At 40.6% G+C, this 23,960-nt stretch overlaps 1 protein-coding gene across 4 annotated transcripts in view; it reads left to right on the top strand.

Annotated features, from left to right (window-relative positions):
* Positions 1–5,005: 5,005 nt before the first annotated feature.
* Positions 5,006–23,960, top strand: part of SULF2 (sulfatase 2) — a 311,016-nt gene continuing 292,061 nt past the window's right edge. For all 4 annotated transcript variants that reach the window (XM_088154099.1, XM_088154096.1, XM_088154100.1 and 1 more), the window contains exon 1: positions 5,006–5,346. The gene's annotated coding sequence lies outside the window, so the exon portion shown is untranslated. The remainder of the gene's footprint in view (positions 5,347–23,960) is intronic.

The following is a 23,960-nucleotide window of genomic DNA, read 5'->3' as shown; positions in this document are numbered from 1 at the left end:
AGAAGACCACAGCCAAATAAGGTTAGGTGTTATTCACTGCATGTTTCAGGTCTTCCTGAAGTCTACCCACATGGGAAAAAGGATGCTAGACTTTCTGCCTTCCCTGATATCCAGACATTTTGAGCAATTCAAAACAATCTCATGCAGCGTGGCCACTAGTCAGAGTTTATGGAGTTTTAGTTCAAAACATGTGGACATACCCATGCTGGGAAAATCAGATAGATGTATCTTTGTTTTATCTGGCAGAGCTCATCTTGTCCCAAAGTCTAATTCTTCTTTGCACATGGACTGCATGTTTGGATTGCAGTCCCTGATGCACAGTGCTTTCAGAGCACTTTATAGTAAATAAGCATAATTTCTGGTGATCATTGTGTTGTAGACAGTAATCTTACACACACTCAATGCAAGAATATCCCATTGAACACAATGGATTTATTTCACTGCAATTTATAGGAGTGTTCTGTTTGTCAACCTCTATGAGGTTAAGATCATATATTTGCAAAAGGATGTTGCAATCACAGAGATAAATCCTAACTAATATTTATTGCACTTGTCTAAGTAAATTTATCTCTAGCAAGCAAACAGTACCAGGATCTAAAAAGACATTTGATTTCAAAAGCAACCTGCATGAAACAATTAGTCCCATCTCTGAACATATCAAATTCCTTCTGTCTACGAGCTGCCAGTTCCCACCAGGCTCTGCACATAACAGATTGTGTGATCCAATTTTTCTTCCATAACCCCATATTTAGAGTTGTGGCAGTGGAAATGTTTGGAGTCAGTGTCATATCTCTTATCATGTTATAAATCAGCATGCTAAAAAATTCAAAGTTGCCTTTAGATTTAGAATTCAGGGCCCCTCAAAGCTGGTGAGTGTCTAATTTCATTTAATGTTATAGATGCCTGGGGAAAAGGAAACTAGCAACCACGGTACAATGAGATCAATTGATTTAAGGAAAATGGAACATTCTGTGATCTCATGACCTTTACAAAGCCCTGAATGATCATGCCTGATGGATATAATTAACTTTTTGAATATCTGCAAAAAATCATGAGCAGGCTATATTTTATCATGATAAGAACTTTTAGAACACTTCTCCCAACATTTGATTTTGCTTCATTAAAGCTCAGACTATGGGTGCACAATGTGGTTTTTCCACTTGTATTGCAATGAAGATGCCTACATTGCCAAATGTGGACACAGAACAGAAACTGAGGTTAATCGAATAATATTCTGTTAAAGAATGACTCCTCCATTCTCCATTAAATGTTTACATAATTCAGGACACTGAACATTTTTTTTTTGCACATGTTCATCTCATTTACATATTTCTATATTATATGGTGAATATTGTCTGTGACAATATTTTGTCTTGTGGACTTTGCATGCTGCTCTAAGATAAGAGTCTCTCAAGTCAAGATTGACTCATGGTGACTATGTCTATGTTACTTTCTTGGCAACAATTTGGAAGTGATTTGCCATTGCTGTCTTAACAAAATGTACATCTATTACTTGATTAATAATACCATTGTCCACTTTATCCTTCTATCCTAAATGCTTCTACCTAACATGTCTTTCAGTTCTAGGCATTTAAAGTTATTTATTCTTTTTTTTTTTTAAGGCACACAGCATATCTAACGAAAATTTGGAGATCTTGGCGTTTGCTGAGCTTGGTATAATCATATGTATGTTTACTCAGAAATATGTCACAGTATATTTTATGGAGTTTCTTCCCATGTAGGGTGCATACAACTGCAGCGTTAAGTATTCCTGAATAAATGGTGTGTCAAGAATTGACTGCCTAGCATGAGCTGAGAAATAATATAGTAATTATTACCTTTTGCTGTGATTAATGCCAAAGAATAGGGTCTTTAGGGCATGTATGTGTCTTTAAACAAATTAAAATTATCATTTCCAGTCATATCATTTAAACACAACTTGTCACATTTTAATTCTTAGATAGATAAACTTAAAGGAGTCAAAATAAATGAGATCCTGAATAAGTATTTACTCTACATAATACATGCTTTCTGAGTCAGTGTGTTGTGCTTGGATCTGCAGAATAAAAAAGGTGATGCTTTTCATTCTATTACTGAATTTGTAGTCAACTCCCTCCACAAGATTCAGAGCTGATTACCACATATTGTTGTCGGGAGGACAAGTACAAATGCCAAGCAGTAACAAAGAATATGTATTATATGGGATAGCTGTTCCATTGAAACACGGGGTCTGATAAACTGTTCTTATTAATGTATGGATTTCACTGCTCATGCTGTGATGGCAGTCACAGATTACTTTAAAAGGGGATTAGGTAATATCTTAAAGATTATATGGCCCAACTGCCTTGTTTAAAGTTCCAGTGCCTTTAATTAATCCCAAACTTGCTTGTCTGTTTTCCAAGGGCCGTATATTCCTTCAGTACTCCTCAATTTTACTGATGGCAGCATTTTGTTTGATGTCCTGAAACATAATTCCAGGTATAGGAGAGAATGAATGAATCTGTTTGTTTTGCTCTCTATTTTATTATTTTGAACATTTCAAATGTTTTGGGTACAGAAACGTTTCTGTGTGTCAGGAAGAATAAATTATGTGAGATGGGTTACCTTTGGGCAGAAGGCCTGTTCAGTAGTGGCATCCTGATTATTAGAGAGATAAATGGACACTGGACAAAAGTAAACTTTATTTAAGGGGGGGTAGATTTCCAGTCAGGTTTCTTTTTCCCTACATCAGTGTTCCCAATGATGGCTGGGAATTCTGGAAATTGAAGTCCACACATCTTAAAGCTGCCAGGTTTGACAAATACTGCCCTACATGCTTATTTTAAAAATGTATTGAAAAAAATGACAGATTTTTTTCTGAGACCAGAGAGTTGGACATGCTCTTTTAAATATATGGCCATGGGTCTTCTACCTTTATATACATAAAAACAACTTTTAAGGAAGCTCGGCCTCTGTGGGCAAATCCACGTGGCTAGCTTTCTCCAGAGCAAGTATGGGCCACTGAACATTTCCTGACAGGAAAACCTCACAATGTCATCCTCTACTGGCACCCAGCCCCCCGGGAAGGTAACCTCCACCCATTTTTTTCTGCTAGGCATCAAAAGTAGTATTTTACATTTGGGCCAGCTCAGGCAGTGCTGTCTCATTCATACACTGCACCATTTCACTGTAGGCAAATGACTTCACTCCAGTTGGCTTCTGTGCACAATGGCAGGAGCACACACTTCTGCCCCGTCACTGATCACGGCCACTCCAAGGTCATTTCAAGTTCACTACTCTACAGTAATGAAATAAGGAACAGGGACCTGTCTTTTTTAAAAAATGAAATTGACCAAAGTTTTGTCATTTTCCCTTTCTAGCTCAAGTGACAGCAAAAAGGGTAAAACTAGCGCTTTCTTTCACACATGACCATTCTGTTAATGAAAAATGCCATACTGCTAGGAATGAGTGGGATGTTTTCAGAAGTTGGAAGAACATCGCCACTTTTTACATTAAAACAAACAATTCAATCTTATTTTCTTTCCACCAAATATTATTTATGGGGGGAAAAGACTTTAGGTCTGCTGGCAGTGCCCTAGTCATGGATCTACTCAGAATGAAGCATTAAATTTGCTCACAGCAGGATCCATGATAGAATTAATGAAACATGCATCATAAGCTGGTGGTGACAATTATGGAATTCAACCAAATATCTGAAGAGAAATCCCTCTTCATACTATGGGCATGAACATAGAGCGGGAGGGGAGGAGAGACATGAGAATATATATATATATATTAAAAATGTTTTATGTATCATTTTATATAATTGTCCTATTCTTTATTATTTTTGTTATTAGACACAACTGGATTATGAGGTATGTGACTGAAAAATGACTAGATAAAAGATTGTTGTTTCAGTCACAGGTTAGGGGGACAGATGCAGATATCTTACTTACACCTACACAGAATCCTTAATCTCTTTCCAATGCTTTATCTTGCAACATAACAGTGTTTGTCTTCCCTTATGAAATCTCCTTTTTATTGAGCTAAGGCAGTGTTTCTCAAACTTGGCAACTTTAAGATGTATGGATTTGTAGTCCACACATCTTAAAGTTGCCAAGTTTGAGAAACACTGACACCTAGCAACTTCATGATCGTGTCCATGCAGTTTTCTTGGCAAAAGTCTGGAAGCAGTTTGCCATTATTTCCCTCCAGGATATTTTTCCCCAGTTCCTAGTCTAGCCTACAGCTCTGGGATTTCATGACCTCCAATCCAAGAAGTATTACAGGACCCTGCTTAGCTTTTCAAGATCAGCCAAAGTTAGCAACTTGTACCAATCTCAAAAAAATTATTCAGAATTGGATAATAACTTTGACAGTGCAATCAATGCAAACTACTTAATAGGAGCCAAATCAGATCAGGCATTAGAGAAATTGCAGCTCCAATCACGGAGCCATTCTTTACATGCAAAAGTTCCAAGCTTTGATTCCAGCATCTCCAAGTGCAGAGTTGCCAGTTAATCCGGCTAGCTCAGTATTGTGCATGTTAATAGTCTGATTTGGCTGGGTTCTGATATAATGTAAGCCATGGCTTATTCATAAGCCTGCAACTGTCTGGATTCACAAACCATGCCATAAACAGACACAATGGCTGGGGGCAAACAACAGGTTGAGCCAAAGAAGGTATGTCAACTCCCTCACTAGTTGCTGCTGCATGGATAGAGGAAGTGCTGGTCTTTCCTAACCTCTTCAGTCTAAAGTCGAAGTATTTTGCTTGGCGAGTAGCCAGGAATTAGCAGGTGGATGCAAAAGTTAGGAAGAGGGCAAGGAACGCCAAAGGAAAGAGGGAAGGATGGAGAGCGTGAAGGGGGATTTGATTGAGCTTCCAGCTGGGCCTTCCGGCAAATAATCTTCCCGTCCTGCATCTCCCCCCCCCCCCACCCGCCCCAGTGGCTAAGGAAGAGAAAAACGCGCTGCCTCTTCCACAGCCCCCAGCCAAGGCGGCGCTTTGCAACAGATGTTTCGAGGCATTCCTCCTCGGCGCGGTCCTGCCTCGCTCGCCGGCTGTTCCGCCGGGAGCCCCTCGCGCGGCGCACCGAGGGAGGGCGGGACCCAGGCCAAGCAGCAGCTGTGTGGTCTTGCAGGGCGCGCGCGCCGCTTTCCGTTCCGTTCACGGCTGGGCTGCCAGACCTGCTGCGGCCGCCGCTCCAGGGTCGCGGCTCGCTCGCTGTTGCCGGGGCGAGCGTCCGCTCCGCCTCCGTCTCTGCCTGGGTTCGGTGCACTCGGCGAGCCGAGAGCGGTGCCGCCTCGGCCCTGCGCGCGCGCTGGGAGGAGACGCGCTTGCCTACAGGCAAAAGGCTGCCTGCGGTAAGTTCCTTGGCTGGGGCGAGAGCGGAAACTACCCGCCCCCTCCCTTTCTCTCCCCCCCCCCCGCCCCCGTTGCAGCTTTGGAAATTTGACCTTGTTTCTGCACTTGAGGCACCCGCGGCAGGACAGATTCGCTGTGGGTGCCGTCGCTTTTCTTCCTCAGAAGTGCGGGGATGGGAGAAGGCGGACCTCGCCGCTGCTGCTTGGCCGACCCCGGCGGCGCTGTGTTTGTTTTCCAGCGGGGCGGCTTCGAGAGAGAAGCCTGTCCTTTAACTTTGCGTGCGGTCCTGTAGGTATCTCTTCTCCAGAAGTCCCGTAAGATCCCCATGCTCTCGGGGGGGTAAGGGATAGGATAGCAGCCTGAGTCTGTCTCCTCACTTTCAGTTGAGGTTTGGAACAGCTTTCAGGGTCTTTTGAACGCTGGAGACCTGGTAAAATGTAAAGGGGGGGGGTCGGAGTGCATGCAGAATAATTAGTGTTTGATGTTGAAGCTTCAGTCCTGTACCACCCTTGTTAGAACTTGAGCAGCTGCGTGAAACAGGCTTCAGGTAGGTTCACTGAAACATTTTGATGACGTTCAAGAGAAGATGATGCTTCCTATACCATTTGCAAAAGCCAACTGAACTGACAGTTGATGGCCTGCTGGGCTCCACCATATCTGGCCAGAAGGTAGTTCAAGGCAGACCACGTGGCACAACACCTCTGCCTCTAATACCGCTCTTCCTCGGGCTGCTTAATTTAGACAATGATAGGGCCGGCCCCGTGCACCACTTCTTTTCTTTTGATAGATTGGCATGTCATTCTTTGGTGCAAGCTTGCATGTGGGCTACACGCTTCTGTGTAATAACAGGTGTGGATAATCAATCAAATCCCAGTTGACATTGCAGTTACTGAATGTTTGGCTGGAGTAAATTTGAGTGAGAGGGGAGTGACATTCAGCCAGAAGAAACTGATTAATTTTGACCCAAGAATCTAATTTCATATCCCCCAAGGTTTCCTTAATGGCTCTGTCCATGTAATATTGCCTTTTCGACCTGCAGTGATTAACGATTCTTTCATAGATCTACTTGAAAGCAACTACTGCTAATGACAAACTTGGAGTTGCAATTGTGATGAGTTTATTAAAATAAAACTGTCATGTTGTTTCATCATGTCATGTATTTGGGCTAAATACAGAGTCCCCCAACTCAATGCCTTCCAGATGCATTGTCTTCAAGTCTCATAATTCTTAGTGTGTTGAAGGGAGATAAACTTCAAGACCCCTGATCAGCACCTCAGTGGGGAAAGATAAAAGGTTCCTGTTGACTTGTGCACTAGTTACACTCACGTTGCTTCCAAAGGATTGTCCAAATGATTCGTTCAGCTAGCACTAACATTCATGTTGGTTTGCACGTGACTTTTATTTATTTATATTTCAGATTTAGATACCATTATCATTGGCTGTCTGCATTATTAAGAGTAATGAAGCAGGAAGGAGCCATACAAATAAAATACTGAAGAAGGAACTTTTCATTATCACTCCTTAGATGCTATTTCTGTTGAATTGATTCATTTCAGCTAACAGTTATTACCTGCACAGCAGATGCATGGATGATGTCATAATGTATTATCCTATATAGAGTGCTGAATAATAAAGGATTAATAGTAACTGTTGTAATATTGATAGGTGAAAGTATGGAAGAAAATCAAAGAACCAAAAACCATACAAAGAACTTGGTTTCATCCTGACAGTATAAATCCTGTCAATGTAAAAATTAAAATCTCCATTTTGATCTCCTGAAAATCTTATTAATATATATATGTTATATATATATATATAATATATGTATTAGATTTTTTTTAATCCTGCCTTATTTTTACAAATAACTCAGGGTGGCGAACATACCTAATACTCCTTCCTCCTCCTATTTTCCCCACAACAACAACCCTGTGAGGTGAGTTGGGCTGAGAGAGAGTGATGGCCCAAAGTCACCCAGCCGGCTTTCATGCCTAAGGTGGGACTAGAACTCACAGTCTCTTGGTTTCTAGCTGGGTGCCTTAACCACTAGACCAAACTGGCTGTTTGTGGACATGCAGGTGTGCTAAGACAGTTGTGTGCAATGCAATCAGTGTGAGGGTGAATTAAAGCATTCATGGCATATAGTTAATAGTTTTTAAAATATAGCATTCAATCATTACAAGAAAACTGAACAACTCTTCCATTTTGAAGAAATAGGAAGCTTGCTAAGAAGCTGTACTCTGCAGACAATTCTTGTACTGTATGCTTTGTTTGATGAAACATACCATGGGCAAAGTATGAATGATACTCCATTGGGTCACTTCTAAACTCACTCTTTGCAGCTGTTAGAATTAGCTGTTATATAAGGGATATGCCACTATAGGTTCCAGGCATAATCCTGAGAATAAGAATTGGAACTTTAGTTTTAATCCTTCTGATATTTGTAAGGAAAGCAAACCACTTAGCCCTGGAATTTGAAACAAAAATACAGTAGGTTAGATCTCAGTCACATCTCAGATGGGTATTACATTTCAAAGTAGTCACAATTGATATCACAAATGATCAAGGGTTTTAGCAAATGTAGCCTGAGAATGTGTGTAAATGTACCATATCCTTCCACACTGCAGTGCCCTTTAGATATTTTGAGCTATAAATTTCAACATTGCTTGCATTTGGGCAATGCTGGAGGGTGCTTATGGGAACTGTGGTTCAAAACATCTGATGGAACTATGATAAGAAAGGGTGATAAGTATAGAAATTGATAATTCCAATATAGAAAGTTGACTGCCTTTCATTGTATAACGAAATAGTATCACATGGTTTCATGGAGTTCCGTTTGAAGAAAGACTGTGGATCTGTGGTGCACCAGCTGTTCAAGACATTGCACATATCCTCTTTGATTGCAAACTGTATTCTACAGAAAGGACTGTTTGTTTAGATTCTTATTTAAAAACTAAAAAATACTGGGGCACCCAGGAGAAACTGTCTTACTTTTTGCAGGGAATGAAGCTGCATATCACTAGTAAGACTGCACTCTTTATACCAAAGGCCATTTCAAAGAGGACAGACTATCTAGATCAGATTGGGGTTAACTGTAGGGGTGACAACTTATTATGAATATGCCTTACTATTTTCTTTGTATTTACTTGTATGGGTTTTATACTTTTGATATGGTCAGATGACTAAATCAATAAAGTTTTATTATAAATAGTATCACAGATGCAACTTCATAAAAGCAGTGTATAAATAAGCCCATGAAATAGGTACAAGCAATGCAGATATTGGAATATTGAATGTATTGTGAATGCTATCACAAAATAGTAACCATGGTAGGCGTAGCTGATCACAATATCCATTAAACAGACAGCAAGGTGAGGTTGGTCCTTGTCACTACTGTACCCCTCCCAGGTTTATTTGATATTTATTCAATTAGTATTCCACCTTTCTGCACAAATTTGCATTCAAGGTAACTGATTTATTAAACACAGTGCAGATTATCAGAAACATAAAATGAATGCTTAAATCTGCTTTTAAAAGTGTAGTAAGTAGTAAGTACTAAGTGGATACATACTTACAGATTTTTTTTAAAAATATTAAAAGAATGGAAGCAATGCAGAAGCCAGAAAAGCAGAACTCTTACATTGAGGATATCTTCAAAAAGACAGATCAAAGAGATCTGCTTTTTCTGCAGATCTTAGTAGCCGGAAAGGTAGTCCCTTAGAGGGTCAGACCTTAAGCTTTATGTCTTAAAGATACAAGTACTAGCAGCTTACTTGTAAGCCAGTACACAAATTAGCAATCAATGCAGAATTTCAGTATAACATCATATAGCTCCAGTACCTTACATCTGTAAAACGTTCGAGATACTTTTCCAGGAAAATGACCTGAAGAGCATGTTCCAATAGTCGAATGAATGTTTATGGTAATAGTAACTATACTATTTCTTACCTGGCACAGCTCTTTTGAGCACCAGCCCCAAGAAACTGGTACAGTCTTGGACTGCTGGCCTCTGCTAGGGGTGCAGAGTCAAATGCCTAGTCCTGTGGAGACACTCTGCTCCTGGGACGCGAGGTGTTTTATGTTGTCTCTTTACATGATTTGCATGTAAAGTACATGCAAACTGGCAAGCCAGTTGAATTGCCAACCCTAACCCTTAGTCTATCTGGGCAGATGGTCTTCTCCTCATCCTCAGCTCACTGACACTTGCTGGTAATGCCGTGCTCCAGAATAGCTCTTCTTTGCCCAGTTCTTGGGATTAAGCCCCAGCAAATAGGGATGTGTGGAATTTAAATTGCAGGGGGTGGGGGTGTGGTGTGGAGGAAGATTATGTGTACTAGAGTTCTGACTTGAACTCAAGAAGAAATGCCACATTTTGTTTCACATTGTTTTGAATCTTCCAGTATCTATGAATTGGCTTTTTAAAAAAAAATCCCTCTAAGCTATCTAATAGGCTTTAAGTGCTGCAATCCCTCCATTCTACTTGTGTTGGCTTACCTTCCACCCTGTTTTTTATAGAATGGAAGGGGCAAAACAGATGCCATAAGTATGGCAGTGGCAATAGCTTAAGGTATCTATATCACCCCTAAAACATTGACATTTTCTTTTGTGAGGGGAATGGCTGTGTTAAGTCTCTACAGAACAGGAAGCCCCACAAACAGAAAATGAAATAGGCCAGACATTTCAGCCCTGCCTACTATGCTGATTGATCACAGATAATTCTAGCTCCAAAATGTAGTGTAAATCCTTGACAAGAGCCTTGATAGTATATTGATAGCCATCCCTGGTATAGAATGGCACAGTACCTAATCCACCTTAGACATTGTTTCCTGGTTTAGAATTTAAGGCAGAACAATATAAGCATGTCCTAGATATTTCATATTCAATTTCTGATTTAGTATAGAGCAATCTTCTGTGTTTTTGAGTGTCTGAGATGAAATCAGTGGTAGCAATTTGCTTTAGAACTAAAGTAAAGTTGGATTAATTGAATACAAACTAGGAGATGATAAGTATTGTAGTTTGTATAACTTAACATGTTAAATTTCTAACCCTGTGTATCCAGTCTCCTAACCTCCTAAGATTGAAATACTTGTGCCTGGTAAAATGAAACTAAGACTGAGATTGTAAACACAACCCAAAAAATGGTGGAACCATCTTCAAGACAAGCTTGACTCTTGGTGACTTCATGGACCTGCTGGCAGCAATACAGAAGTAGTTTGGCATAGCTTTCTTCTAGGATATTTTTTCTGATTTCCCAGTCTAACCTACAGTCTGGAATTTCTTGGAAGCCTTCTATTTCATTATAGAACCCTAGACTACAATATAAAAGCAGGGTTCAACTCTGCTTAGCTTCTGCACCCAGACAAGATCTGCGTGTGCTGCCATGCACCGAGATGCTAACTTAAATAATCAGGTACTTACACTCTCCAGTGGAAGTCCAGCTGTCTGAGCTGCAGTTACAGATTGCCACATAATGATGACATAAAGGAGAGTCTTCTCCATGTTGTCACCATCCCTGCTGACTGATCTCCGTTCTGCAGTATAGTTCCCAGTACTGATCTGTGAAATCCTCAGATCTTTATGCTGTATTGGCCTTTACTTTCTCTAATATTTCACTTTCAATACAGTGTTTTTATTATATTTATTTTTATTGGGTTTGTATGTCATTCCATGATTACTTTTCATGAGAAGCAGTATAGAAATTTGTTTTAAATAAATATATTTGTCCCCTGTAGTAATACAAATCACAGAGAATAGAACAAATCTGTGACCCAAATCTGTAGCAAAAACCTTGAGTTGAGTCTATAATAAGAGGTTCTTTACTGGTAGTCCTTTCAGGGACAGATGAGATATTGACCAAAATGTTTTTCTTAGTTGTTTTTCAGGTGGCAAAGGGTAATGCATACAGGTACATGCTTGTTTCTAATCATTGTTCTGTTCTGGTACAGCATGGAATTGATGGAGCCTTGGATGCATGCCTAAAAAGCCTTGCTGAGAACAAGCAACAAGATCAGGATTGGTTTCAGGAGGGTACTTGGACAGTTAGAATTGAAGCAGGAACTCAAGTTCCAGGGGCAGCTTCAGTTGATAGGATTCCTTTGATATAAAAAGAGTGTCCTTTAATCAGCAGCATTATAAAAAATGCTTTTTTTTTTAATGTGCACAAAAATCGTGCTGTAATATTTAAAAATGTGTCACCATGGAGGTGGTATGAATCCCTTGGGCCTTCACCATCCAGTTAACACCCTTCAGTTTGGCGCTGATTGTGTAGATCTGCTGTGACTGGTTCTGCCTGTGTGATGACAGTCTTTTAAATCCTATAACAATGCCCTAGGGTGTACCCATGGTAAAGCTGCTTTCATTCTATTGCTATCTTATCTACAGATCACCCAGATGATGAGCTAAACCGAAGCCTACCTGGTGTAAAGCTTACTTACTCAACTAAGCCTTTTTTATCCAAGTGGAGAACAGAATTTTCAAGAAATGGCTCTCTGATTTGGAGCACTGTATCATAAAACTACTTGCTTGCCCCCTTGCTTGAGGACCTTCTCATGTCTCAAGTGTGGGTTTGAGGGTCCTTCATTCTGATGCTTCATTAGGGTGGTTTGAGTCTGTCCTCAGTTGTTGTGAGTCACTGATCTTGCAATTTAGGTCTGCCACTAAATCATTCAATCTACTGGGCTTTATCTGGATTTGCTTTCATGATACTTTCTGACCTGCACCTACATTGTTCCCAACTCAAAGGTCAGTGTGGCAGTAGCTGAAAAGACAGCATTATGCCAGCATTCTAGGTATCACTTCCTATATTTGTATCAGTTCTCAGAACCACAGGGTATCTTCAGGATTTCCCTGATTTTAATATTTAATATTAAGAATGTTTAGGTACTTTTATTGTTTTACAGGGAAGTACCAATCTCCCATCTTATTTAATACTTGATATCAATGCTGTACTAAAAGTTAGAGCATCAACATGACTTATGTGTCCAGTGGGCTTGCTGTCTATCTTATACAGAAAATAAAAAGAAAGGGAAACAGGTCAGGGCTTGCTAATGAACAGTTGTGAGGTGGAGAGAAGGGTCAAATTTCAGCATAGTGAGAAAAATGAATCCAAGGGGGTATGGTGAAGGTTTTGTTAAATAACTTGGTCCAAAGTAGAAAAAGTAGAAAGCAATTTGATAAATGAAAATACACTTTTACAAGCACAAGAAAAACACAAGAGGACAGTGAAACTCTAATGGGAGAATGAAATCCTAAAGATAAAGTCTACATCAACTACATTGGAAAAGATGCTGAAGAGGGAATCCTAAGCACAGAATGTTGTTAAAATGAACTTTGCTTATTTGAAATGAAATTTAATTGTTACTTTTTTATTACACAAATGCTTGCTTCCCCACTAAAAAACTCCAAACGGTTTGCTGTTGCACAGCATAAACTTCAGTAGTTCCAGCAGCTGGTATCCACCAATAGAATTCAAATATCTTAAGCCTCTGATTCTGTTAAAACCAATCAAAACAAAAAAGACAACCTGATAACACCACTAATATCCATATTCCCCCCGGTCAACAACTTTGTGAAGAACCTATAGGTTGATGACCCGACAAATTTTAGGGGGTATTCTATTCCATAATGGGATTGCCACAGAGAAAAACTGCCTCCAGGCCCCACCCCTTAATTGCATGTCTGATGGGGACCCTAAATATCTCTTCCCAGTATGAATGCACAGAATGGGCCAATTTTGGATAGAGGAGAGGGTCCTGGAGCTATGTAGGTGGCAAGCCATGTAGGACTAAATAAGTTAAAACCAACACTTTGAACTGGACCATGGAACCTTATGACAACCAACCGAGCATAACTTGTTCCCACCAGCCTGCTGCATTTTGGACTAATTCATTATCCAGATAAGCTCATTGCAGTAGTTTAATTGCAATATGATTTTTTAAACGAATTATTTCAGTTGTAGACCAGCATAAAACAAATATGTCTCCAAAATAGGAGAAAATATCACATTAATAAAATATCACATTAATAAAATATACTAAAATATTTTAAAATATACTATAAAATTATTAACATAGAATTACAAAATATAAAATATATAATCAGGGAAAAACCTATAAAATTGCAGTAATTTCTGTAGTCTAAATGCTATACATTGTCAAGCTAGGTAACTATAGATAAATAAATACTAGAATCTATATAACATAACAATTTTAACTAAGTAGAGTGGTACCTCGGTTCATGAACTTAATTCATTCCACGATTCTGGTTGCGAACTGATTTGGTCGCGAACCAAATCAAATTTCCCCATAACGTTCAATGTAAATAAAGTTAATCCATTCTGACCCCTATGAACGTGGTCGCCAACCAGTTTGGTCGTCAACCAAATCAAATTTTCCCATAAGGTTCAATGTAAATAAGGTTAATCCGTTCTGAACCATATGTATTTTTTTTTTAACCACAAAAATATGAAACAAAGTACAGGCAATCTTGCCTAGAGGAAGCCACGACCACGTGTCAGAGCAGGGAAGACGGCCGTGGGTCATGTTCATCACCCGATGCAGAGTTTGCGAATAGAAGCAAAATTTTGTGAACGCTGCTGTTCGCGAACCGAATTGTTTGTGAACAGAAGTGTTCATGAACCGAGGTATTACTGTATACTAACTGGTAATGAGCTTAATATTTGCTAGCCTTAGTAGGATTGGATTGGGATTATTGCAACTGAAATCCAACCAACTAGCAAGATAATAACAAAATAAAACAGTATAACTGGAATGGTATGTGTATATTTAAAAAAAAAACCCAGCAGTTTCACACAATAGAACAAAAGAATAACAGGTACAGAGTCCAGGTTTCTCCTGTATAAATTACAGTAGGCAACTGCAGTTGGTGAACTCCAACCTCAATAGACCAAGCAACTCCACTGTTAGGGACTCCTCTGAGTCTACTGATTTGAAGGCTGACAAGGAGGACCAGTAGACTCAGATTCTGCAGTTCAAGAGGTAAAAGGCAGTCAGCTACCTATGAGTTAGATCTGACTCAGCACAGCTGGCTGTTGATTCCAGTAGTAAGGAGTCAGAGCCAGACCTTGGAAAAGTGCCAAATCCTAAATCACGCCACCAGTTAAAGAGGCTCCTCGAGGGAAATGGGCATTAACTCTAATTAAGTGCAGTCAGGAACTCTGGCTATTTAAAAGTGTGTTCCAGACCCCATTCCCTTGTTGGATGCATTCTTATTTCTAGACCTATGTTCCTTTAATGCCCTGCTCCAAGTACTTTCTGCTCCTTGCCTTGCAATGGGATCTTCAACTTGGAACTTACTGGTGCTTAATCTACAGATTGTCTTGAACTATTCTCTCAGCATTCCTGCCTCTGAACTCTCCTAGCTTGCAGCAGTAGGCGTAATTACAAGACAAGCAGCTATTCTTGCTTGTTTCTCGCTGACTAAATAGCCAGCCCTTATCCCTGCCTCAAGATTTACAACTTGCCCAGTAAAAGCTCTCAAACTTGTAATTGCCATGCTTGTTGTTTATATCAGTCTAGGGCTTGCCTTGGACTTCTGCTTACTTTAGATGGTTTAGAGGGTCCAGCCCCACCAATGTTCATGGGAAACTTTGCACTATTTGTTAGGCAATATGGATTCAAGCTTACTGAGCTGTTTAGTAGCTCCCAAACAATGCAGCATTTTCTAGCCTTGTGTTCTCCTCCAGCTTTCCTGTTTCTTTGGCCTTGAAATTTTTTTTTCTTTTAGCCAGGGAACAAGATTTTGATCTCTCTCTCCCCCTTCCCCTCTTCTGTCTTTCCTCTTTTGCCTTGCCCTCCGCTGCTGGGAAACTAACCTGTAGGGAATGCCTAGACTTACTTTACATGTGTCAAAATATAGGTTGGTTTTTCTGCCCTGGATGACTTTTCAAGGTGTCCCCGTTGCTATACTCTGTCCCAGTCACATCCAATTTAGAGTGATTATGAATTATTTTATCTGCAAATAATCTTACAAATGTATTACAGTAACCTGCAGAAGAATCATTTCCCCACACTTTTCACAAAAGGATATAGGTAACCTTGAAGAGGTTTCCTGGTAAAGAATCTGCAGATGCAGTAAGAGCAGAGAAGTATTCATGCTTTACTGCTCTTATTGCTATGATATACTCCCAAATGTCATCATGCAACCATGTTCAGTCATATTTACGCTTCATTTTCCACCACTGTCTCTTGTGTTACTTCTTTTCCTGGAGCTCCAAAGTCCCTCAGGAGCAATCTCATCCTTGTTGCCTCCACGTTCCAGAGATTAACAAGGTGTGTGGCCCAACAGCCTGTCAGATTGTTGGGAAAATATCCAAGTGCCCTCAGAAAGCCCAAAGGGAATATATCATGGCAATAAACTGTGATATTATCACAACAAATTTCATGAACATGGGGAACAGACCTATTGTAACAGGTCCTCCATCCCTGCAGCGGTCAAGCAGGCCAACAGTATGCATGGCAAAGAACTGATCACAATATCCTCCATTTTCAGATCATGCATTAACTGCTCAGAAATTAAAACCAGGTCTAATATGCATCAGACTGAGATCACCTGGAATGAATCCATGGTTGTCATGTAGTCTATGAAATCCTGTGCCCATGTGGATCCCACACCCAGAGTTTAATTTAAATCCTCCAGTGCTAAAGGTTTGAGGGACTCCAACAGCAGCCTGGCTATGAGATCCAGGAGCTCGGGCAGGTATGCTGCTGGCTGCAGGACATACCTCAATAACAGCCTCACCTTTTCCTTCTGTTCCAGCTTTGCATACAGGAATTCATACCCAACCATTTGAGGAGCAGTGCATCTGATTGCTACATCCAACCACTCAAAAAATTACTCCTGTGCCCTTTACCCAATTTTGGCATTGTAGTTGCTAGAGCACCTAGAACCTGAGAGAGCAAATCTTGGACAGCACTACATTCTTGTCCTCATCCAACAGTTTTCCGTAACACAGGCCTACTCTACATGCTTATCCATCATCAAATCTTGGAAGGATACTGTCTTGTACATGATTCTGGCATTGACCAACAGCAGACTGAGTCCAAGCTGACTTGTGACCTAGCCACCCAGTGCCTGGGAGGAAGGTGATTGGCTAGAACTGAGGACTGGCATTAGATTGCTGGTCCCCCTTCTCCTGTCACAGCCCACATGTCATCATCTATATTCTTCTGTCCATCACGGTAGATATTCAGCCCCAACATCATCATCTTCGAGGCTTCCACAACCCCTCCCCCACATTTTTCCAAGTGGAGCTTTCTACATCTCAACCCCCTAGCCAAATAACAGAGTGGAACAGTAATCTGGAACGCTATTCCTGTTGTCCCCACTGTCACATGCACATTTCAACCACTGATCTCACAAGGCCTTCCCATTCCCCAGAGCCATTCTCCCACTACATGCAGACCTCCTCCATTCTCTGCTTCTCACCCAGAAAGCAACTCCTCCCTTGCACCAGTGTTGTGGGAAAACCATGGCAAACCCGGGGCAATAGTAGCCACAGTCCCAACTGGTAGTACCTCTCATGTAACAGCAGCCCTATCAGTACTGTCCACTTTGACAGTCTTGCTGCTCTAGTCACTACTTCCCATTGCTGATCCAATCAGGGCCTCTTCCTCACTGCTGTCACTCCACCTTCTTTCCTTGCCTCCAACCCCTTCTTTCCGCTCAGCCATCCAGTCTTTAGTAGCAGCCACTGTACCAGCAGTTCATCCCCTGCAACTGCAAATTGCAAACGATAGCAGTCTCTGCCAACATTCCCTTCTCACCACACTGAGTGACAGCTTTCTCTTAGTTTCTCCTAAACAGTCACTGCTGCTGCTCCTGATCACTCTCCTCTTCCCATTTCAGGCTGGATGTGTTTGGATAAATCCATTCCCTCTCTTCTCTAATCCACCTGATAGCTATCCCAAAATCATTACTTGTACCCTACCCTACAGTGCTCGCCACTACTAACAGACCTTGCTGGTTCCAGGGAGGAAACAAACAAACAAACACCTAGTAACAAATAACCTCCTGCTATGCTTAGTAGAACTCGTTGGACATTGTATTTATTAAAACAATATTTTTATTGTTATAATGTTATGGTTTTCTTATCTCTTTTTCTATACATAACTTTATTGGTAATTGTTACACCTAATTTTCACTTATTTATTTATTTCTGGGCTCTTTTGGGTGGGAAAGAATATTTTTATTATTCTGATTACTGTTGTTATGCCTCTTGTATGGATAGTATTTTATATATGTATATGTAAAATTTCCAGTGTGGTTTGGGTCACATAGCATCAGTGTGTTCGGAAGAAAGGAGGGATCAATAATCCAGGGATTGTTTAAAAAAATTCTTTCTAGCTCTATACAACTTTTCATAATATTATATTATGTTAAAGTTTTTTTAGAGTTTACACTACAAATACTTGCCTCAAATGGCTTCTTTTTTTTGCTAATTGTAGTTAAAAGATGCTGTTGGCAATGCAAAGATTTGGAGGCTGCAGATTGCTTACCCTGTTTATTTTTATATTATATATTGATTGTTTTATATTATGTTATAAAACAGAATAACTTTCAGTCTATTGCAAAGGTCCCTTCTGTTTGCATATTCCATAGTATGGAACTAAAATAGAAGTAATATAATACTAAATCTTGTAAAAATACAAACGATGGGATATGTTTTTTATAGAGATGTATAAAGAGATATAAAGTTATAGATGTATAAAGCCCATGGAATGCTTGAGAAATTTAAGAGAGTTTTTGTTATTCATTCTGGTTCATAGTCAGGATTCTAAATCTATGTAGTAATAGAAATTAGAGACAATGGCTGGGTTTGTACATCATGGTTTACTTAATCATGGATTACTGAATAAATCACAATTGGCAAGGGGCACACAGATATTAAGTTATGAAAAAATAATTTATGTACCACAATGTTTGGTTTCCTGAAACACACTAAGTTAAAGCCAAAAGAACCACATTTCATTGAATGTGTTGGATAAACTCAATTATATGTTTTTACTCATTCTGATATTCTCATTAGGGCATTGTATCAATCAGTAATTTATTTTAAAATTTGTTCTCGTGCTGATTTGTGCTTCTGTAAAACTTACAGCAGCTTTCTTCAGTCTTCAGATATATTGAATAAAATTCTAAGCCAGCATAGTCACTGGAGTTACGGAGCTGAAGTGTTACTATATTGAGAGGGCACAAAGCTGCGGACGTTTGATGTTTCCTTCTTTTTGGAATTTTAGAGACTCTCAAAAGGCAGAAAGCTTCTGCATTATTCTGTGTAAACAGGGAGGTTGTTGCATCTCTATGTCACACTGTGCCAGGTGTGCAGCATTTGACTTTGAAGTTCAGCTTCTCAGATCATTTCAAGAGCCTTGTTACCATGAAGAAAAGTGAAACACTCCTTTCTGCAAGCTGTATGGTTATCCAGTGGAGTTGTTAGGCTAGAGTGTCAGTGTTTGTTGTTTCGAAAAACCTGTTCAAGATGATTTTCTGAAAGCTTGTTAGTAGGTTAGGCTGTAAATCTGTCCAAGAAAATTCCTTTCTGGGCCTGTTACAGTAGTAAAGTACGATCCAGCTGCCAAAAATCTTATCTCCATCGATTTGTGGATGAATGTCTTTGTATATAACCCAGACTCAACATATAGTTCCATGTAGCTTGTTTTGGGGGAATAAAAATATGGCAAGAATGAATAGGGAGTGTGTTCAGCAAAAAACTGGAATAATTGCCTTTATATTAAAAGTTATTTATGTATTTTCATGAATATGCACCCAAATAATTCAGCATGATTCTCGTTTTGGCTGCATAAAAAGATTTTCAGCTGTAGTTGTTTGATAGCACTGCAACATTTCTCTATTATATTTACATGTCTACTGAAAATTTTCTTGATGCTGAAGCATATCAAATGAATATATGCATGTGGGTAAGCTATTCCTTAGGAGCCCTATTCATTTCATTGTGTATGTGATGCTTGATACTTACATCAAAGCCTTCTGAATGGTATTAGTAACATTATGGAACTTTTTATGGGAAATGTCCCTTTTTTTCTGCAGTTATCTTATATGTTATAGAGTAATTTAATCTTCTAGAAAATAGTTCCAGTGGCCATGTTGACCAGGGTGATGGGTGTTATAGTCTAACATTTCAAGAAGACACCAGGTTTACAGCAGCTGGCACAGCTGTTTATGTTGCATGATATTTTATAGATTTATTTGTTAGTGCTCTGAATTTGGGAGTAATTGTTAATATTTTTATTATGGTAATTTTTATCTGAGGGGTTAATTCTGTGATATGAATTGTGGGTTGAAGGGCTTCACCTAGCATTAAACCTATCATCCATAATTATTGATTTTGATTATGTGCCATCAAGTCTTTATCAACTCTTAGCAACCACATAGATAGACTTTCTCCATGACATATCTATTAGACATATCTGTCTATCAGGCCCAAATTATTTTTAATTATTAATGGTATCTGCCTTCCATTTCATTGCAAAGAGTTCCCTTTGTATCTTGTGCCTTCCAGATGTATTAGTCTTTAATAACCATAATTTCTAGCTAGCATGGGCAAACTCCATGCTGTTTAAAAATTGTGGGAATTGGTTCAGTACATGTGAAGAGCACCCAGCTGTCATGCAATAAGTTACCTGGTATTCTGAGCAACTCTGGGAAAGGAAATGGCAGAAGAGATACCTAGAGCACTGTTGTAGGATGGCCAAGAGGGAATCTGACCAAATACGTGCATGAGTCCGCATTATGGATTATATCATGGTGATAAGAGTAGCAAAATATGATGCGTGGTTGGCCCATCTTTGAGTGAGGGGGTAGTTCCAACTGCCTCGAAGGAGGTAGTGTTATACCTCCTTCTCAAGAAGCCATTGCTAGACTGAACAGTGCTTTCATCCAATCTTGAAACTTCCCTTTTTAGGGAAGGTTCTTGAGAAGCTAATTGGATTGCAGCTTTAGAGGACCCTGCAGGAAGCAGATTATCTGGACCCTTTTCTGTTGGAATTCAGGCCAGGACATAACACAGAGATGGCATTGATCAAGCTGGTTGATGACCTCTGGCAGAACCATGGTAGTGTTGTTTCTCCTTGATCTCTCAGTGCCCTTCAGAACCATTGATCATGGTATCCTTCTGGACCAAGTGTGTGTAATGGTATGTGGGAATGATTGTGGGAGACAGGAGGAAGAACCGCAGACTAGACAACCATCATGCAAAAGGTATCTCAGTCCACAGAAGCAAGGGGGCATGGGAAACATTTCAGAAGGGATCCTCCCTAGTTTTCTGGAGAGTAAAAGGAAAGGAGGGGAGATTCTGTTAATGTAACCTTACAATAAAGTTAAAGCTAGTATTCATTGTTATGCTTCTTGTCTGTATTACCTTCAAGGGCTAACATCAGTTTTACAAGTCTGAAAGTATTCCTCCCCTCCTTTCACTCCTTTTACCCATATTACACTTCTGTGCCAGCTGCTTTGGTTACCAGGTGCAATTCAAGCTGATAGTTGTAACTTTTATTGTATAGGGTCTAGCTGTCTGGGGGACCCCCTTTCTCCAGTTGTTCCTACCCATTCAGTAAGATCTGACAGATTGGGTATTCTCCTAGTCCCATCTTTAAAACAGTATTATCTGATGGGATTTAGGTGGCATGCCCTCTGAAATAGTATATCCCCAAAAGCTTGAGTTGCCTCAAGCCTGTCCTTTAAACCAACCTTGAAGACTTGGCTTTTCCCCCAGCCACTACATTAGGAAGTGTGAGCTATTGTGGGAATGTTATTAATGTATTTGGTATGCTAATCTCTGGGTTATCCCTTTTTTTGTTTCCATTGTGTTGTGTTGTTTTTATCTTATATGCTGCCCAGAGTCTCTTTGACTAGGGTGGCCTATTTATTTATTTATTTATTTATTTATTTATTTATTTATTTATTTTTCAAATTTGTATGCCGCCCATCTCCCCCAATGGGTGACTCTGGGCGGCTCACAATAATAATAAAAAAACACGGGACTCTCCAGACATAGACATAATCTATAAATAGTTAAAAACATATATAAAAATGGCCTAAAAATCTCCTATAATTTGCCCTAAAAAACCTGTAAGATGCTGGGGGGGGGACAACCCCTCACCCCACCAGCCATCTCCATAGGTGCGGGCCCCCCTCTGCCCCCAAGCCTTCTGGCAGAGCCAGGATTTGATCTCTTTCCGGAAGGCCATGAGGGAGGGGGCACACCGCACCTCAGGCGGCAAGATGTTCCATAGGGCGGGCGCTACAGCAGAAAAGGCTCTCTGCCTAGACCCCACCAATCGAAATTCCTTGACGGGTGGGGTCTGCAATCTGCCCCTTCTGCTGGACCGAGTGAGGCGGGCTGAGATGACCGGGGCGAGGCAGTTCCTCAGATAACCTATACATTTGATTTATAAATAAATAAGTTTCTTTACATGCTTGCTCCCACACTCAATAGTTTTAACCACTCTGTAAGTCCGTGTAAAACAAGTGTATTTGTCATTTGTCAAAATTCTAAAGAACGTGATCAGTTCCAATTTGTGCCTCATCTTTATTATGTTCATGGTCCTGGATATATCTGTAAAAACTGTGTGTTAATTTACATTATTGTCTTTCTGGTCAGAATTCATTCATGCATTGCTTCTTTCTCTTTGTCCTGCCATCTGTCAAGTATAAGATATGGACTACCTTTGTGCATCTCTAACCACTGTTTTACACTTCCAAAAATGTTTTGCTCAATGAATGGAAACCACTTAAATGGCTGTTGAATGATCTAAATGGGAAAAGGAGCTGAAATGGCCTCTTCCAATTCTACAACTCTATTTCTATGCAGGGATTCGCTTGGGTTAGGCCCTTTTTCTAGATCAAGTTTCACCAGCACTTGATTGCTTTGCTCTTCCTGGTCTTTAAATCTGACTGTCTCATCACTGGCTGATAGACAGTTTCCCTGGTTACAAAGCTGTTGATGGTTTACCTGCATCTGTCTATATACTACTAAAACTCTCATGTCTGTAACCTTCACCTGGGTGAAATAGTGCATCATAGGGCAACAATTTATGAACCAAGGTACCTCAAATGGGCTAATTAATAGAATGCGTCCAAAATCTGGGGCCCATTACTCCAGTGGGATTGAAATTTGGGAAATTTGTGGCTGCTGCACCACTGTGGTCAGCCCAGGTCATATGATCATCATGGGCATATCCCTGACTTCTTTCCTTTCTCCCTCCGTCCCCTGTGCCTAATCAGCTGGCAGCAAAAGCTGATCAGTGAGCAGTAATTGGCTGCGTTGGAAACGAGGCAGAAATTTGAAATCTCTTAATGGTTGTTGGTGTTGAGGGAAGGAGGACGAACCAGCTTGGATGCCTGCTGGCGAGGTAGGGCTGGCTAGGGGGCACCAGTGGTTGATGGGTGAGCCCTATTCCTTCCTCGAGGGAGGGGGTGGGACAAGTTGGAATGTGGAGAGGGTGCAGTTTTCCTCATGGTCCTTGGCTCCCTTTGTTCCAACTCCCCCTAGCAAAGTGGCAGGCAGTTCCGCAGGTCAGCTGAGGAGGAGGAGAAGGAGAGGAATATTTCAAGAGAAAAAAATATATCTATACACACACACACACACACACTGTGTGTGTGTGTGTGTGTTTTCTTGAACTTCAAGAATATCCCCTCTCATCCCTGTGGGTGGCATGTGTCTTCCTCAATCTTGGGTCCTTTATCAAAGGCCTGGGAGTTTGAGGGTTCTGCTCAGTATCTTAGCTGTTCCTAGTACTGCACTCTTCTGGACAGGGAGTTCTGATGTTGTTCCTGGGATCTGTTGAAGCCACTCTTCCAGCTTAGGAGTCACAGCCCCGAATGCTCCTACCATCACTGGGGCCACTTTGGCCTTTACTTTCCACATCTCTCTAGTTTCTCTTTCAGGCCCTGGTACTTCTCCAGCTTCTCATGCTCCTTCTTCCTGATATTGCTTTCACTTGGGACTGCTACATCTATCACCACCACTGTCTTATGGTCCTTGTCTACTACCACAATGTCTGGTTGATTGGCCAGTACCTGCCTGTACATCTGCATCTGGAAGTCCCACAGGATCTTAGCCCTGTTATTCTCCACAACCTTCTGTGGAATCTCCCATTTGGACTTAGGAGGGTCTAGCCTATATACTGTGCAGATGTTCCTGTATACAGTGCCAACTACTTGGTTATGCCGTTCAGTGTATGCTGTTCCTGCCTGTGTCTTACACCCTGCCACTATGTGTTGGACTGTCTTTGAGGCCTCTCTGCACAATCTGCATCTTGGGTCCTGTCCAGTGTGGTAGAGCCCTGCTTCTGTGGATCTGGTGCATAGTGCCTGTCCTTGTGCTGCTATGATCAGTGCCTCAGTGCTGTCTTTTAGTCCAGCCCTTTCCAGCCACTGGTAGGATTTCCCAATGTCAGCCACCTCAGCTATCAGTCAATGGTACATCCCATGCAGGGTCTTGTCTTGCCATGGCACTTTCTCCACTTGAACTTCCTCCCATGTCTGCTGCTACCTCAGACATTCTCTCAGCAGCTCATCTTTGGGTGCCATCTTACAGATGTACTCCTGGATGCTCTGGATTTCATCCAGGACAGTG

Source organism: Python bivittatus, unplaced genomic scaffold (assembly GCF_059951505.1).
Source record: "Python bivittatus isolate LINGU-HERP-01145 unplaced genomic scaffold, Pbiv_v1 ctg000700_np1212, whole genome shotgun sequence".
NCBI lineage: Eukaryota > Metazoa > Chordata > Lepidosauria > Squamata > Pythonidae > Python > Python bivittatus.
This window is presented reverse-complemented; position numbering and strand designations above follow the sequence as displayed.